Source organism: Medicago sativa, chromosome 3 (genome assembly GCF_051527215.1).
Source record: "Medicago sativa cultivar Bolivia chromosome 3, Bolivia_mono, whole genome shotgun sequence".
NCBI classification, from domain to species: Eukaryota; Viridiplantae; Streptophyta; class Magnoliopsida; order Fabales; family Fabaceae; genus Medicago; species Medicago sativa.
The window spans coordinates 39,990,500-40,008,055 of record NC_140751.1 but is presented as its reverse complement, the minus strand read 5'-3'; positions in this window follow the sequence as shown (position 1 = coordinate 40,008,055).

The following is a 17,556-nucleotide window of genomic DNA, read 5'->3' as shown; positions in this document are numbered from 1 at the left end:
TAATGTTCAAATGGAGTTATCATCCTGGAAGACGAAAGGTCACACCTTGTGACCTTTCGTCTTCCTGGATCAAAACTCTATTTAAACAATATTTTAGTCAAGTTACTTGTTCATTGGTTATATATTCAAGTAACCTGACTAAAATAATGTTCAAATGGAGTTATCATCCTGGAAGACGAAAGGTCACACCTTGTGACCTTTCGTCTTCCTAGATCAAAACTCTATTTAAACAATATTTTAGTCAAGTTACTTGTTCATTGGTTATATATTCAAGTAACCTGACTAAAATAATGTTCAAATGGAGTTATCATCCTGGAAGACGAAAGGTCACACCTTGTGACCTTTCGTCTTCCTGGATCAAAACTCTATTTAAACAATATTTTAGTCAAGTTACTTGTTCATTGGTTATATATTCAAGTAACCTGACTAAAATAATGTTCAAATGGAGTTATCATCCAGGAAGACGAAAGGTCACACCTTGTGACCTTTCGTCTTCCTGGATCAAAACTCTATTTAAACAATATTTTAGTCAAGTTACTTGTTCATTGGTTATATATTCAAGTAACCTGACTAAAATAATGTTCAAATGGAATTATTATCCTGGAAGACGAATGGTCACACCTTGTGACCTTTCGTCTTCCAGGAGCAAAACTCTATTTAAACGATATTTTAGTCAAGTTACTTGTTCATTGGTTATATATTCAAGTAACCTGACTAAAATAATGTTCAAATGGAGTTATCATCCTGGAAGACGAAAGGTCACACCTTGTGACCTTTCGTCTTCCAGGATCAAAACTCTATTTAAACAATATTTTAGTCAAGTTACTTGTTCATTGGTTATATATTCAAGTAACCTGACTAAAATAATGTTCAAGTGGAGTTATCATCCTGGAAGACGAAAGGTCACACCTTGTTACCTTTCGTCTTCAAGGATCAAAACTCTATTTAAACAATATTTTAGTCAAGTTACTTGTTCATTGGTTATATATTCAAGTAATCTGACTAAAATAATGTTCAAATCGAGTTATCATCCTGGAAGACGAAAGGTCACACCTTGTGACCTTTCGTCTTCCAGGATCCAAACTTTATTTAAACAATATTTTAGTCAAGTTACTTGTTCATTGGTTATATATTCAAGTAACTTGACAAAAATAATGTTCAAATGGAGTTATCATCCTGGAAGACGAAAGGTCACACCTTGTGACCTTTCGTCTTCCAGGATCAAAACTCTATTTAAACAATATTTTAGTCAAGTTACTTGTTCATTGGTTATATATTCAAGTAACCTGACTAAAATAATGTTCAAATGGAGTTATCATCCTGGAAGACGAAAGGTCACACCTTGTGACCTTTCGTCTTCCTGGATCAAAACTCTATTTAAACAATATTTTAGTCAAGTTACTTGTTCATTGGTTATATATTCAAGTAACCTGACTAAAATAATGTTCAAATGGAGTTATCATCCAGGAAGACGAAAGGTCACACCTTGTGACCTTTCGTCTTCCTGGATCAAAACTCTATTTAAACAATATTTTAGTCAAGTTACTTGTTCATTGGTTATATATTCAAGTAACCTGACTAAAATAATGTTCAAATGGAATTATTATCCTGGAAGACGAATGGTCACACCTTGTGACCTTTCGTCTTCCAGGATCAAAACTCTATTTAAACGATATTTTAGTCAAGTTACTTGTTCATTGGTTATATATTCAAGTAACCTGACTAAAATAATGTTCAAATGGAGTTATCATCCTGGAAGACGAAAGGTCACACCTTGCGACCTTTCGTCGTCCAGGGTCAAAACTCTATTTAAACAATATTTTAGTCAAGTTACTTGTTCATTGGTTATATATTCAAGTAACCTGACTAAAATAATGTTCAAATCGAGTTATCATCCTGGAAGACGAAAGGTCACACCTTGTGACCTTTCGTCTTCCAGGATCAAAACTCTATTTAAACAATATTTTAGTCAAGTTACTTGTTCATTGGTTATATATTCAAGTAACCTGACTAAAATAATGTTCAAATGGAGTTATCATCCTGGAAGACGAAAGGTCACACCTTGTGACCTTTCGTCTTCCAGGATCAAAACTCTATTTAAACAATATTTTAGTCAAGCTACTTGTTCATTGGTTATATATTCAAGTAACCTGACTAAAATAATGTTCAAATGGAGTTATCATCCTGGAAGACGAAAGGTCACACCTTGTGACCTTTCGTCTTCCAGGATCAAAACTCTATTTAAACAATATTTTAGTCAAGTTACTTGTTCATTGGTTATATATTCAAGTAACCTGACTAAAATAATGTTCAAATGGAGTTATCATCCTGGAAGACGAAAGGTCACACCTTGTTACCTTTCGTCTTCAAGGATCAAAACTCTATTTAATCAATATTTTAGTCAAGTTACTTGTTCATTGGTTATATATTCAAGTAACCTGACTAAAATAATGTTCAAATGGAGTTATCATCCTGGAAGACGAAAGGTCACACCTTGTGACCTTTCGTCTTCCAGGATCCAAACTCTATTTAAACAATATTTTAGTCAAGTTACTTGTTCATTGGTTATATATTCAAGTAACCTGACTAAAATAATGTTCAAATGGAGTTATCATCCTGGAAGACGAAAGGTCACACCTTGTGACCTTTCGTCTTCCTGGATCAAAACTCTATTTAAACAATATTTTAGTCAAGTTACTTGTTCATTGGTTATATATTCAAGTAACCTGACTAAAATAATGTTCAAATGGAGTTATCATCCTGGAAGACAAAAGGTCACACCTTGTGACCTTTCGTCTTCCAGGATCAAAACTCTATTTAAACAATATTTTTGTCAAGTTACTTGTCCATTGGTTATATATTCAAGTAGCCTGACTAAAATAATGTTCAAATGGAGTTATCATCCTGGAAGACGAAAGGTCACACCTTGTGACCTTTCGTCTTCCTGGATCAAAACTCTATTTAAACAATATTTTAGTCAAGTTACTTGTTCATTGGTTATATATTCAAGTAACCTGACTAAAATAATGTTCAAATGGAGTTATCATCCTGGAAGACGAAAGGTCACACCTTGTGACCTTTCGTCTTCCTGGATCAAAACTCTATTTAAACAATATTTTAGTCAAGTTACTTGTTCATTGGTTATATATTCAAGTAACCTGACTAAAATAATGTTCAAATGGAATTATTATCCTGGAAGACGAATGGTGACAAGGTGTGACCTTTCGTCTTCCAGGATCAAAACTCTATTTAAACGATATTTTAGTCAAGTTACTTGTTCATTGGTTATATATTCAAGTAACCTGACTAAAATAATGTTCAAATGGAGTTATCATCCTGCAAGACGAAAGGTCACACCTTGTGACCTTTCGTCTTCCAGGATCAAAACTCTATTTAAACGATATTTTAGTCAAGTTACTTGTTCATTGGTTATATATTCAAGTAACCTGACTAAAATAATGTTCAAATGGAGTTATCATCCTGGAAGACGAAAGGTCACACCTTGTGACCTTTCGTCGTCCAGGGTCAAAACTCTATTTAAACAATATTTTAGTCAAGTTACTTGTTCATTGGTTATATATTCAAGTAACCTGACTAAAATAATGTTCAAATCGAGTTATCATCCTGGAAGACGAAAGGTCACACCTTGTGACCTTTCGTCTTCCAGGATCAAAACTCTATTTAAACAATATTTTTGTCAAGTTACTTGTCCATTGGTTATATATTCAAGTAGCCTGACTAAAATAATGTTCAAATGGAGTTATCATCCTGGAAGACGAAAGGTCACACCTTGTGACCTTTCGTCTTCCTGGATCAAAACTCTATTTAAACAATATTTTAGTCAAGTTACTTGTTCATTGGTTATATATTCAAGTAACCTGACTAAAATAATGTTCAAATGGAGTTATCATCCTGGAAGACGAAAGGTCACACCTTGTGACCTTTCGTCTTCCTGGATCAAAACTCTATTTAAACAATATTTTAGTCAAGTTACTTGTTCATTGGTTATATATTCAAGTAACCTGACTAAAATAATGTTCAAATGGAATTATTATCCTGGAAGACGAATGGTCACAAGGTGTGACCTTTCGTCTTCCAGGATCAAAACTCTATTTAAACGATATTTTAGTCAAGTTACTTGTTCATTGGTTATATATTCAAGTAACCTGACTAAAATAATGTTCAAATGGAGTTATCATCCTGCAAGACGAAAGGTCACACCTTGTGACCTTTCGTCTTCCAGGATCAAAACTCTATTTAAACGATATTTTAGTCAAGTTACTTGTTCATTGGTTATATATTCAAGTAACCTGACTAAAATAATGTTCAAATGGAGTTATCATCCTGGAAGACGAAAGGTCACACCTTGTGACCTTTCGTCGTCCAGGGTCAAAACTCTATTTAAACAATATTTTAGTCAAGTTACTTGTTCATTGGTTATATATTCAAGTAACCTGACTAAAATAATGTTCAAATCGAGTTATCATCCTGGAAGACGAAAGGTCACACCTTGTGACCTTTCGTCTTCCAGGATCAAAACTCTATTTAAACAATATTTTAGTCAAGTTACTTGTTCATTGGTTATATATTCAAGTAACCTGACTAAAATAATGTTCAAATGGAGTTATCATCCTGGAAGACGAAAGGTCACACCTTGTGACCTTTCGTCTTCCAGGATCAAAACTCTATTTAAACAATATTTTAGTCAAGTTACTTGTTCATTGGTTATATATTCAAGTAACCTGACTAAAATAATGTTCAAATGGAGTTATCATCCTGGAAGACGAAAGGTCACACCTTGTGACCTTTCGTCTTCCAGGATCAAAACTCTATTTAAACAATATTTTAGTCAAGTTACTTGTTCATTGGTTATATATTCAAGTAACCTGACTAAAATAATGTTCAAATGGAGTTATCATCCTGGAAGACGAAAGGTCACACCTTGTTACCTTTCGTCTTCAAGGATCAAAACTCTATTTAATCAATATTTTAGTCAAGTTACTTGTTCATTGGTTATATATTCAAGTAATCTGACTAAAATAATGTTCAAATCGAGTTATCATCCTGGAAGACGAAAGGTCACACCTTGTGACCTTTCGTCTTCCAGGATCCAAACTCTATTTAAACAATATTTTAGTCAAGTTACTTGTTCATTGGTTATATATTCAAGTAACCTGACTAAAATAATGTTCAAATGGAGTTATCATCCTGGAAGACGAAAGGTCACACCTTGTGACCTTTCGTCTTCCTGGATCAAAACTCTATTTAAACAATATTTTAGTCAAGTTACTTGTTCATTGGTTATATATTCAAGTAACCTGACTAAAATAATGTTCAAATGGAGTTATCATCCTGGAAGACGAAAGGTCACACCTTGTGACCTTTCGTCTTCCTAGATCAAAACTCTATTTAAACAATATTTTAGTCAAGTTACTTGTTCATTGGTTATATATTCAAGTAACCTGACTAAAATAATGTTCAAATGGAGTTATCATCCTGGAAGACAAAAGGTCACACCTTGTGACCTTTCGTCTTCCAGGATCAAAACTCTATTTAAACAATATTTTTGTCAAGTTACTTGTCCATTGGTTATATATTCAAGTAGCCTGACTAAAATAATGTTCAAATGGAGTTATCATCCTGGAAGACGAAAGGTCACACCTTGTGACCTTTCGTCTTCCTGGATCAAAACTCTATTTAAACAATATTTTAGTCAAGTTACTTGTTCATTGGTTATATATTCAAGTAACCTGACTAAAATAATGTTCAAATGGAGTTATCATCCTGGAAGACGAAAGGTCACACCTTGTGACCTTTCGTCTTCCTGGATCAAAACTCTATTTAAACAATATTTTAGTCAAGTTACTTGTTCATTGGTTATATATTCAAGTAACCTGACTAAAATAATGTTCAAATGGAATTATTATCCTGGAAGACGAATGGTCACAAGGTGTGACCTTTCGTCTTCCAGGATCAAAACTCTATTTAAACGATATTTTAGTCAAGTTACTTGTTCATTGGTTATATATTCAAGTAACCTGACTAAAATAATGTTCAAATGGAGTTATCATCCTGCAAGACGAAAGGTCACACCTTGTGACCTTTCGTCTTCCAGGATCAAAACTCTATTTAAACAATATTTTAGTTAAGTTACTTGTTCATTGGTTATATATTCAAGTAACCTGACTAAAATAATGTTCAAATGGAGTTATCATCCTGGAAGACGAAAGGTCACACCTTGTGACCTTTCGTCTTCCAGGGTCAAAACTCTATTTAAACAATATTTTAGTCAAGTTACTTGTTCATTGGTTATATATTCAAGTAACCTGACTAAAATAATGTTCAAATCGAGTTATCATCCTGGAAGACGAAAGGTCACACCTTGTGACCTTTCGTCTTCCAGGATCAAAACTCTATTTAAACAATATTTTAGTCAAGTTACTTGTTCATTGGTTATATATTCAAGTAACCTGACTAAAATAATGTTCAAATGGAGTTATCATCCTGGAAGACGAAAGGTCACACCTTGTGACCTTTCGTCTTCCTGGATCAAAACTCTATTTAAACAATATTTTAGTCAAGTTACTTGTTCATTGGTTATATATTCAAGTAACCTGACTAAAATAATGTTCAAATGGAATTATTATCCGGGAAGACGAATGGTCACACCTTGTGACCTTTCGTCTTCCAGGATCAAAACTCTATTTAAACGATATTTTAGTCAAGTTACTTGTTCATTGGTTATATATTCAAGTAACCTGACTAAAATAATGTTCAAATCAAGTTATCATCCTGGAAGACGAAAGGTCACACCTTGTGACCTTTCGTCTTCCAGGATCAAAACTCTATTTAAACAATATTTTAGTCAAGTTACTTGTTCATTGGTTATATATTCAAGTAACCTGACTAAAATAATGTTCAAATGGAGTTATCATCCTGGAAGACGAAAGGTCACACCTTGTGACCTTTCGTCTTCCTGGATCAAAACTCTATTTAAACAATATTTTAGTCAAGTTACTTGTTCATTGGTTATATATTCAAGTAACCTGACTAAAATAATGTTCAAATGGAGTTATCATCCTGGAAGACAAAAGGTCACACCTTGTGACCTTTCGTCTTCCAGGATCAAAACTCTATTTAAACAATATTTTTGTCAAGTTACTTGTCCATTGGTTATATATTCAAGTAGCCTGACTAAAATAATGTTCAAATGGAGTTATCATCCTTGAAGACGAAAGGTCACACCTTGTGACCTTTCGTCTTCCTGGATCAAAACTCTATTTAAACAATATTTTAGTCAAGTTACTTGTTCATTGGTTATATATTCAAGTAACCTGACTAAAATAATGTTCAAATGGAGTTATCATCCTGGAAGACGAAAGGTCACACCTTGTGACCTTTCGTCTTCCTGGATCAAAACTCTATTTAAACAATATTTTAGTCAAGTTACTTGTTCATTGGTTATATATTCAAGTAACCTGACTAAAATAATGTTCAAATGGAATTATTATCCTGGAAGACGAATGGTCACAAGGTGTGACCTTTCGTCTTTCAGGATCAAAACTCTATTTAAACGATATTTTAGTCAAGTTACTTGTTCATTGGTTATATATTCAAGTAACCTGACTAAAATAATGTTCAAATGGAGTTATCATCCTGGAAGACGAAAGGTCACACCTTGTGACCTTTCGTCTTCCAGGGTCAAAACTCTATTTAAACAATATTTTAGTCAAGTTACTTGTTCATTGGTTATATATTCAAGTAACCTGACTAAAATAATGTTCAAATCGAGTTATCATCCTGGAAGACGAAAGGTCACACCTTGTGACCTTTCGTCTTCCAGGATCAAAACTCTATTTAAACAATATTTTAGTCAAGTTACTTGTTCATTGGTTATATATTCAAGTAACCTGACTAAAATAATGTTCAAATGGAGTTATCATCCTGGAAGACGAAAGGTCACACCTTGTGACCTTTCGTCTTCCTGGATCAAAACTCTATTTAAACAATATTTTAGTCAAGTTACTTGTTCATTGGTTATATATTCAAGTAACCTGACTAAAATAATGTTCAAATGGAATTATTATCCGGGAAGACGAATGGTCACACCTTGTGACCTTTCGTCTTCCAGGATCAAAACTCTATTTAAACGATATTTTAGTCAAGTTACTTGTTCATTGGTTATATATTCAAGTAACCTGACTAAAATAATGTTCAAATCAAGTTATCATCCTGGAAGACGAAAGGTCACACCTTGTGACCTTTCGTCTTCCAGGATCAAAACTCTATTTAAACAATATTTTAGTCAAGTTACTTGTTCATTGGTTATATATTCAAGTAACCTGACTAAAATAATGTTCAAATGGAGTTATCATCCTGGAAGACGAAAGGTCACACCTTGTGACCTTTCGTCTTCCTGGATCAAAACTCTATTTAAACAATATTTTAGTCAAGTTACTTGTTCATTGGTTATATATTCAAGTAACCTGACTAAAATAATGTTCAAATGGAATTATTATCCTGGAAGACGAATGGTCACACCTTGTGACCTTTCGTCTTCCAGGATCAAAACTCTATTTAAACGATATTTTAGTCAAGTTACTTGTTCATTGGTTATATATTCAAGTAACCTGACTAAAATAATGTTCAAATGGAGTTATTATCCTGGAAGACGAAAGGTCACACCTTGTGACCTTTCGTCTTCCAGGATCAAAACTCTATTTAAACAATATTTTAGTCAAGTTACTTGTTCATTGGTTATATATTCAAGTAACCTGACTAAAATAATGTTCAAATGGAGTTATCATCCTGGAAGACGAAAGGTCACACCTTGTTACCTTTCGTCTTCAAGGATCAAAACTCTATTTAATCAATATTTTAGTCAAGTTACTTGTTCATTGGTTATATATTCAAGTAATCTGACTAAAATAATGTTCAAATCGAGTTATCATCCTGGAAGACGAAAGGTCACACCTTGTGACCTTTCGTCTTCCAGGATCCAAACTCTATTTAAACAATATTTTAGTCAAGTTACTTGTTCATTGGTTATATATTCAAGTAACTTGACAAAAATAATGTTCAAATGGAGTTATCATCCTGGAAGACGAAAGGTCACACCTTGTGACCTTTTCGTCTTCCAGGATCAAAACTCTATTTAAACAATATTTTAGTCAAGTTACTTGTTCATTGGTTATATATTCAAGTAACCTGACTAAAATAATGTTCAAATGGAGTTATCATCCTGGAAGACGAAAGGTCACACCTTGTGACCTTTCGTCTTCCTGGATCAAAACTCTATTTAAACAATATTTTAGTCAAGTTACTTGTTCATTGGTTATATATTCAAGTAACCTGACTAAAATAATGTTCAAATGGACTTATGATCCTGGAAGACGAAAGGTCACACCTTGTGACCTTTCGTCTTCCAGGATCAAAACTCTATTTAAACAATATTTTCGTCAAGTTACTTGTTCATTGGTTATATATTCAAGTAACTTGACAAAAATAATGTTCAAATGGAGTTATCATCCTGGAAGACGAAAGGTCACACCTTGTGACCTTTCGTCTTCCAGGATCCAAACTTTATTTAAACAATATTTTAGTCAAGTTACTTGTTCATTGGTTATATATTCAAGTAACTTGACAAAAATAATGTTCAAATGGAGTTATCATCCTGGAAGACGAAAGGTCACACCTTGTGACCTTTCGTCTTCCAGGATCAAAACTCTATTTAAACAATATTTTAGTCAAGTTACTTGTTCATTGGTTATATATTCAAGTAACCTGACTAAAATAATGTTCAAATGGAGTTATCATCCTGGAAGACGAAAGGTCACACCTTGTGACCTTTCGTCTTCCTGGATCAAAACTCTATTTAAACAATATTTTAGTCAAGTTACTTGTTCATTGGTTATATATTCAAGTAACCTGACTAAAATAATGTTCAAATGGAGTTATCATCCTGGAAGACGAAAGGTCACACCTTGTGACCTTTCGTCTTCCTAGATCAAAACTCTATTTAAACAATATTTTAGTCAAGTTACTTGTTCATTGGTTATATATTCAAGTAACCTGACTAAAATAATGTTCAAATGGAGTTATCATCCTGGAAGACGAAAGGTCACACCTTGTGACCTTTCGTCTTCCAGGATCAAAACTCTATTTAAACAATATTTTTGTCACGTTACTTGTCCATTGGTTATATATTCAAGTAACCTGACTAAAATAATGTTCAAATGGAGTTATCATCCTGGAAGACGAAAGGTCACACCTTGTGACCTTTCGTCTTCCTGGATCAAAACTCTATTTAAACAATATTTTAGTCAAGTTACTTGTTCATTGGTTATATATTCAAGTAACCTGACTAAAATAATGTTCAAATGGAGTTATCATCCTGGAAGACGAAAGGTCACACCTTGTGACCTTTCGTCTTCCTGGATCAAAACTCTATTTAAACAATATTTTAGTCAAGTTACTTGTTCATTGGTTATATATTCAAGTAACCTGACTAAAATAATGTTCAAATGGAATTATTATCCTGGAAGACGAATGGTCACACCTTGTGACCTTTCGCCTTCCAGGATCAAAACTCTATTTAAACGATATTTTAGTCAAGTTACATGTTCATTGGTTATATATTCAAGTAACCTGACTAAAATAATGTTCAAATGGAGTTATCATCCTGCAAGACGAAAGGTCACACCTTGTGACCTTTCGTCTTCCAGGATCAAAACTCTATTTAAACAATATTTTAGTCAAGTTACTTGTTCATTGGTTATATATTCAAGTAACCTGACTAAAATAATGTTCAAATGGAGTTATCATCCTGGAAGACGAAAGGTCACACCTTGTGACCTTTCGTCTTCCAGGGTCAAAACTCTATTTAAACAATATTTTAGTCAAGTTACTTGTTCATTGGTTATATATTCAAGTAACCTGACTAAAATAATGTTCAAATCGAGTTATCATCCTGGAAGACGAAAGGTCACACCTTGTGACCTTTCGTCTTCCAGGATCAAAACTCTATTTAAACAATATTTTAGTCAAGTTACTTGTTCATTGGTTATATATTCAAGTAACCTGACTAAAATAATGTTCAAATGGAGTTATCATCCTGGAAGACGAAAGGTCACACCTTGTGACCTTTCGTCTTCCTGGATCAAAACTCTATTTAAACAATATTTTAGTCAAGTTACTTGTTCATTGGTTATATATTCAAGTAACCTGACTAAAATAATGTTCAAATGGAATTATTATCCGGGAAGACGAATGGTCACACCTTGTGACCTTTCGTCTTCCAGGATCAAAACTCTATTTAAACGATATTTTAGTCAAGTTACTTGTTCATTGGTTATATATTCAAGTAACCTGACTAAAATAATGTTCAAATCAAGTTATCATCCTGGAAGACGAAAGGTCACACCTTGTGACCTTTCGTCTTCCAGGATCAAAACTCTATTTAAACAATATTTTAGTCAAGTTACTTGTTCATTGGTTATATATTCAAGTAACCTGACTAAAATAATGTTCAAATGGAGTTATCATCCTGGAAGACGAAAGGTCACACCTTGTGACCTTTCGTCTTCCTGGATCAAAACTCTATTTAAACAATATTTTAGTCAAGTTACTTGTTCATTGGTTATATATTCAAGTAACCTGACTAAAATAACGTTCAAATGGAATTATTATCCTGGAAGACGAATGGTCACACCTTGTGACCTTTCGTCTTCCAGGATCAAAACTCTATTTAAACGATATTTTAGTCAAGTTACTTGTTCATTGGTTATATATTCAAGTAACCTGACTAAAATAATGTTCAAATGGAGTTATCATCCTGGAAGACGAAAGGTCACACCTTGTGACCTTTCGTCTTCCAGGATCAAAACTCTATTTAAACAATATTTTAGTCAAGTTACTTGTTCATTGGTTATATATTCAAGTAACCTGACTAAAATAATGTTCAAATGGAATTATCATCCTGGAAGACGAAAGGTCACACCTTGTTACCTTTCGTCTTCAAGGATCAAAACTCTATTTAATCAATATTTTAGTCAAGTTACTTGTTCATTGGTTATATATTCAAGTAATCTGACTAAAATAATGTTCAAATCGAGTTATCATCCTGGAAGACGAAAGGTCACACCTTGTGACCTTTCGTCTTCCAGGATCCAAACTCTATTTAAACAATATTTTAGTCAAGTTACTTGTTCATTGGTTATATATTCAAGTAACTTGACAAAAATAATGTTCAAATGGAGTTATCATCCTGGAAGACGAAAGGTCACACCTTGTGACCTTTCGTCTTCCAGGATCAAAACTCTATTTAAACAATATTTTAGTCAAGTTACTTGTTCATTGGTTATATATTCAAGTAACCTGACTAAAATAATGTTCAAATGGAGTTATCATCCTGGAAGACGAAAGGTCACACCTTGTGACCTTTCGTCTTCCTGGATCAAAACTCTATTTAAACAATATTTTAGTCAAGTTACTTGTTCATTGGTTATATATTCAAGTAACCTGACTAAAATAATGTTCAAATGGACTTATGATCCTGGAAGACGAAAGGTCACACCTTGTGACCTTTCGTCTTCCAGGATCAAAACTCTATTTAAACAATATTTTCGTCAAGTTACTTGTTCATTGGTTATATATTCAAGTAACTTGACAAAAATAATGTTCAAATGGAGTTATCATCCTGGAAGACGAAAGGTCACACCTTGTGACCTTTCGTCTTCCAGGATCCAAACTTTATTTAAACAATATTTTAGTCAAGTTACTTGTTCATTGGTTATATATTCAAGTAACTTGACAAAAATAATGTTCAAATGGAGTTATCATCCTGGAAGACGAAAGGTCACACCTTGTGACCTTTCGTCTTCCAGGATCAAAACTCTATTTAAACAATATTTTAGTCAAGTTACTTGTTCATTGGTTATATATTCAAGTAACCTGACTAAAATAATGATCAAATGGAGTTATCATCCTGGAAGACGAAAGGTCACACCTTGTGACCTTTCGTCTTCCTGGATCAAAACTCTATTTAAACAATATTTTAGTCAAGTTACTTGTTCATTGGTTATATATTCAAGTAACCTGACTAAAATAATGTTCAAATGGAGTTATCATCCTGGAAGACGAAAGGTCACACCTTGTGACCTTTCGTCTTCCTAGATCAAAACTCTATTTAAACAATATTTTAGTCAAGTTACTTGTTCATTGGTTATATATTCAAGTAACCTGACTAAAATAATGTTCAAATGGAGTTATCATCCTGGAAGACGAAAGGTCACACCTTGTGACCTTTCGTCTTCCAGGATCAAAACTCTATTTAAACAATATTTTTGTCACGTTACTTGTCCATTGGTTATATATTCAAGTAACCTGACTAAAATAATGTTCAAATGGAGTTATCATCCTGGAAGACGAAAGGTCACACCTTGTGACCTTTCGTCTTCCTGGATCAAAACTCTATTTAAACAATATTTTAGTCAAGTTACTTGTTCATTGGTTATATATTCAAGTAACCTGACTAAAATAATGTTCAAATGGAGTTATCATCCTGGAAGACGAAAGGTCACACCTTGTGACCTTTCGTCTTCCTGGATCAAAACTCTATTTAAACAATATTTTAGTCAAGTTACTTGTTCATTGGTTATATATTCAAGTAACCTGACTAAAATAATGTTCAAATGGAATTATTATCCTGGAAGACGAATGGTCACACCTTGTGACCTTTCGCCTTCCAGGATCAAAACTCTATTTAAACGATATTTTAGTCAAGTTACTTGTTCATTGGTTATATATTCAAGTAACCTGACTAAAATAATGTTCAAATGGAGTTATCATCCTGCAAGACGAAAGGTCACACCTTGTGACCTTTCGTCTTCCAGGATCAAAACTCTATTTAAACAATATTTTAGTCAAGTTACTTGTTCATTGGTTATATATTCAAGTAACCTGACTAAAATAATGTTCAAATGGAGTTATCATCCTGGAAGACGAAAGGTCACACCTTGTGACCTTTCGTCTTCCAGGGTCAAAACTCTATTTAAACAATATTTTAGTCAAGTTACTTGTTCATTGGTTATATATTCAAGTAACCTGACTAAAATAATGTTCAAATCGAGTTATCATCCTGGAAGACGAAAGGTCACACCTTGTGACCTTTCGTCTTCCAGGATCAAAACTCTATTTAAACAATATTTTAGTCAAGTTACTTGTTCATTGGTTATATATTCAAGTAACCTGACTAAAATAATGTTCAAATGGAGTTATCATCCTGGAAGACGAAAGGTCACACCTTGTGACCTTTCGTCTTCCTGGATCAAAACTCTATTTAAACAATATTTTAGTCAAGTTACTTGTTCATTGGTTATATATTCAAGTAACCTGACTAAAATAATGTTCAAATGGAATTATTATCCGGGAAGACGAATGGTCACACCTTGTGACCTTTCGTCTTCCAGGATCAAAACTATATTTAAACGATATTTTAGTCAAGTTACTTGTTCATTGGTTATATATTCAAGTAACCTGACTAAAATAATGTTCAAATCAAGTTATCATCCTGGAAGACGAAAGGTCACACCTTGTGACCTTTCGTCTTCCAGGATCAAAACTCTATTTAAACAATATTTTAGTCAAGTTACTTGTTCATTGGTTATATATTCAAGTAACCTGACTAAAATAATGTTCAAATGGAGTTATCATCCTGGAAGACGAAAGGTCACACCTTGTGACCTTTCGTCTTCCTGGATCAAAACTCTATTTAAACAATATTTTAGTCAAGTTACTTGTTCATTGGTTATATATTCAAGTAACCTGACTAAAATAACGTTCAAATGGAATTATTATCCTGGAAGACGAATGGTCACACCTTGTGACCTTTCGTCTTCCAGGATCAAAACTCTATTTAAACGATATTTTAGTCAAGTTACTTGTTCATTGGTTATATATTCAAGTAACCTGACTAAAATAATGTTCAAATGGAGTTATCATCCTGGAAGACGAAAGGTCACACCTTGTGACCTTTCGTCTTCCAGGATCAAAACTCTATTGAAACAATATTTTAGTCAAGTTACTTGTTCATTGGTTATATATTCAAGTAACCTGACTAAAATAATGTTCAAATGGAGTTATCATCCTGGAAGACGAAAGGTCACACCTTGTTACCTTTCGTCTCAAGGATCAAAACTCTATTTAAACAATATTTTAGTCAAGTTACTTGTTCATTGGTTATATATTCAAGTAATCTGACTAAAATAATGTTCAAATCGAGTTATCATCCTGGAAAACGTAAGGTCACACCTTGTGACCTTTCGTCTTCCAGGATCAAAACTCTATTTAAACGATATTTTAGTCAAGTTACTTGTTCATTGGTTATATATTCAAGTAACCTGACTAAAATAATGTTCAAATGGAGTTATCATCCTGGAAGACGAAAGGTCACACCTTGTGACCTTTCGTCTTCCAGGATCAAAACTCTATTGAAACAATATTTTAGTCAAGTTACTTGTTCATTGGTTATATATTCAAGTAACCTGACTAAAATAATGTTCAAATGGAGTTATCATCCTGGAAGACGAAAGGTCACACCTTGTTACCTTTCGTCTCAAGGATCAAAACTCTATTTAAACAATATTTTAGTCAAGTTACTTGTTCATTGGTTATATATTCAAGTAACTTGACAAAAATAATGTTCAAATGGAGTTATCATCCTGGAAGACGAAAGGTCACAACTTGTGACCTTTCGTCTTCCAGGATCAAAACTCTATTTAAACAATATTTTAGTCAAGTTACTTGTTCATTGGTTATATATTCAAGTAACCTGACTAAAATAATGTTCAAATGGAGTTATCATCCTGGAAGACGAAAGGTCACACCTTGTGACCTTTCGTCTTCCTGGATCAAAACTCTATTTAAACAATATTTTAGTCAAGTTACTTGTTCATTGGTTATATATTCAAGTAACCTGACTAAAATAATGTTCAAATGGACTTATTATCCTGGAAGACGAAAGGTCACACCTTGTGACCTTTCGTCTTCCAGGATCAAAACTCTATTTAAACAATATTTTCGTCAAGTTACTTGTTCATTGGTTATATATTCAAGTAACCTGACAAAAATAATGTTCAAATGGAGTTATCATCCTGGAAGACGAAAGGTCACACCTTGTGACCTTTCGTCTTCCAGGATCAAAACTCTATTTAAACAATATTTTTGTCAAGTTACTTGTCCATTGGTTATATATTCAAGTAACCTGACTAAAATAATGTTCAAATGGAGTTATCATCCTGGAAGACGAAAGGTCACACCTTGTGACCTTTCGTCTTCCTGGATCAAAACTCTATTTAAACAATATTTTAGTCAAGTTACTTGTTCATTGGTTATATATTCAAGTAACCTGACTAAAATAATGTTCAAATGGAGTTATCATCCTGGAAGACGAAAGGTCACACCTTGTGACCTTTCGTCTTCCTGGATCAAAACTCAATTTAAACAATATTTTAGTCAAGTTACTTGTTCATTGGTTATATATTCAAGTAACCTGACTAAAATAATGTTCAAATGGAATTATTATCCTGGAAGACGAATGGTCACACCTTGTGACCTTTCGTCTTCCAGGATCAAAACTCTATTTAAACGATATTTTAGTTAAGTTACTTGTTCATTGGTTATATATTCAAGTAACCTGACTAAAATAATGTTCAAATGGAGTTATCATCCTGGAAGACGAAAGGTCACACCTTGTGACCTTTCGTCTTCCAGGATCAAAACTCTATTTAAACAATATTTTAGTCAAGTTACTTGTTCATTGGTTATATATTCAAGTAACCTGACTAAAATAATGTTCAAATGGAGTTATCATCCTGGAAGACGAAAGGTCACACCTTGTGACCTTTCGTCTTCCAGGGTCAAAACTCTATTTAAACAATATTTTAGTCAAGTTACTTGTTCATTGGTTATATATTCAAGTAACCTGACTAAAATAATGTTCAAATCGAGTTATCATCCTGGAAGACGAAAGGTCACACCTTGTGACCTTTCGTCTTCCAGGATCAAAACTCTATTTAAACAATATTTTAGTCAAGTTACTTGTTCATTGGTTATATATTCAAGTAACCTGACTAAAATAATGTTCAAATTGAGTTATCATCCTGGAAGACGAAAGGTCACACCTTGTGACCTTTCGTCTTCCAGGATCAAAACTCTATTTAAACAATATTTTAGTCAAGTTACTTGTTCATTGGTTATATATTCAAGTAACCTGACTAAAATAATGTTCAAATCGAGTTATCATCCTGGAAGACGAAAGGTCACACCTTGTGACCTTTCGTCTTCCAGGATCAAAACTCTATTTAAACAATATTGTAGTCAAGTTACTTGTTCATTGGTTATATATTCAAGTAACCTGACTAAAATAATGTTCAAATCGAGTTATCATCCTGGAAGACGAAAGGTCACACCTTGTGACCTTTCGTCTTCCTGGATCAAAACTCTATTTAAACAATATTTTAGTCAAGTTACTTGTTCATTGGTTATATATTCAAGTAA